Genomic DNA, 2,500 nt, shown 5'->3' with positions numbered 1-2,500 from the left:
CGCCACATTACACAATCCACACTATCACAACCAGACCAGGAGGTCCGTGCGGAAAATACAATATCCCAGCCTTTCGACATCCACCATTGCGCAGACCAGGCACCAACACCCACACATGTCCTATACAACGGTGCACCCAACATCACAATAGTACCTCCTGTCACAGCGCACAAACAATGACATGAGTCAAAGACACAGGTCTCACACAAGCATAGAATTGGAGCGCCGCCTCTAATAAGCCAAAGGTGCATCCTGACGTGACAAATCTGATCATGTCACAAGCATTCACTTACTATAATCACTATCAACGAACCTGCCGCCCCCGCCCCCCCCCCCCCCTACACCTTTCCGTACAACAACGTGTAACCTAACCTAACCTAACCTAACCTATGTTGTACCTTAACCTAACCTATGTTGTACCTTAACCTAACCTATGTTGTACCTTAACCTAACCTATGTTGTACCTTAACCTAACCTATGTTGTACCTTAACCTAACCTATGTTGTACCTTAACCTAACCTATGTTGTACCTTAACCTAACCCATGTTGTACCTTAACCTAACCCATGTTGTACCTTAACCTAACCCATGTTGTACCTTAACCTAACCCATGTTGTACCTTAACCTAACCCATGTTGTACCTTAACCTAACCCATGTTGTGCCTCAACCTAACCCATGTTGTGCCTCAACCTAACCCATGTTGTGCCTCAACCTAACCCATGTTGTGCCTTAACCTAACCCATGTTGTGCCTCAACCTAACCCATGTTGTGCCTTAACCTAACCCATGTTGTGCCTTAACCTAACCCATGTTGTGCCTTAACCTAACCCATGTTGTGCCTTAACCTAACCCATGTTGTGCCTTAACCTAACCCATGTTGTGCCTTAACCTAACCCATGTTGTGCCTTAACCTAACCCATGTTGTGCCTTAACCTAACCCATGTTGTCGCCTTAACGTAACCCACGTTGTCGCCTAAACCTGCTCTGTAATTGTTATACGACTCGTTCAATTACTGTAGTGTTGCCCACCCGCAACCCTCGCAATATAGTTCGCTACTCGCACTGCCCGCACCCCTGTGTATCGCTTCATGTTAAACACCTTGCAAGTCTTGCTCACTTTCCACATGCTCCTGCTGTACACTGTAATGTGGATGGCAGCAGGACGTACATGCCGCCCCTCCCCACGTCCCCACCTTGCCCCCTGCCTTCGCAAGCTGGTTGGTGAGAAGTTTGCATGTTCAATGCCCTTCGCATGCGACGTACTCAGGCTACGTTGTGGTGCGGCCTGTGTCAACTGTCCGCTGATGTCGTACGCGTGAACCACAATCTGTACTGCACATTCGTCCTTATGTACTGAATGATACATCGTGGCACATGTGTGACCGCACAACGACTGCGCCCAAAAACGGCGGACCATACAGTGCAAATATTGTGCACGCAGCTACGTGTCGTCTCCCTATGAGAGCTGGATTGCAGTGTGGTACGCCATAGAGACGTGTGGGAGGAACGGACGCCGTGGATGGCGATCAGCATGAGCTGTCTGTTGATGTATTCGGACCTAGTCGTCTCTCCTCACACACCGTGATGGCATGGTGCACCGCGTTCCATATCTGCGACATGCTACAGAGGCCGGTTGACAGTCGTTCGAGCAATGGACATCGCATACGTACGGGGGCCACCTTCCACGTATTGTCTAGGCGTGCACATTTTGTTGCGTGTATGTGGGCAGACGTAGTGTGGCGTGACACCTGACACAGGCATGCAATAATCGTTGAAGTTGCAAATGGCGATGGACGCCTGCGTTTTCTGGTGAAGTTACGCAAATGAACAAATGGTAACCTGTTGTGGTGCGGTTGTTCTCGCTAGGGGTGAATCGGTGATGGCGACGATAGGTTGAGGTACTAACCGGTTGTTCCAGCGATACCCACCATGCCGACGAAACTGAACGGCATCTGGGTGTGAAGCGATACGCGGCGGTGGCTGGGTGGGACCGTCCCCGGCCGGTGAGGGGGCGCCTCCCGGCGTGCTGGCCGCGCGGTGCGTGGGCGCACGCGCTACAGCCGGCTGGTGGGGGCGGCCAGTGGCAGGCGCGCCGGCCGACGGACGCGGCAGGCGTCGCAGCTGCGCGCCGGCGCACCCTGCGCGCGGCGCCGTGCGGCCAAAGTAGGTCCTCGCGGGCCCGGTGCGAAGCGCGGTGGACATCTTCAGTGTGCTGGTCCGATTGAGGACTGTGTGCGTTGAGGATGCGCCGCCGCCCGGCGCTCGGCGCCGCGACGCCGTCTGCTGCTCGGTCGCCCCAGCGGTTCTCGCTGGTGGTTTGTATCGCAGCTGTGCGGATGTGTTGGCGCGTGCGCTGTGCTGGGAGAGTTCGCTTCGGCACCCAAGTGGGGCTTTTGTCCTTCTGTGGCGCTGGCGTTGGAGCTGCCGGTCACCGTAGGTGGCGCGTGTTGTCTCCCGCCGGCAATGCCACGACAGCACGCTCCCGGGCCTCTGTCGGCAGC

Source organism: Schistocerca piceifrons, unplaced genomic scaffold, assembly GCF_021461385.2.
Source record: "Schistocerca piceifrons isolate TAMUIC-IGC-003096 unplaced genomic scaffold, iqSchPice1.1 HiC_scaffold_663, whole genome shotgun sequence".
NCBI lineage: Eukaryota > Metazoa > Arthropoda > Insecta > Orthoptera > Acrididae > Schistocerca > Schistocerca piceifrons.
This window is presented reverse-complemented; position numbering follows the sequence as displayed.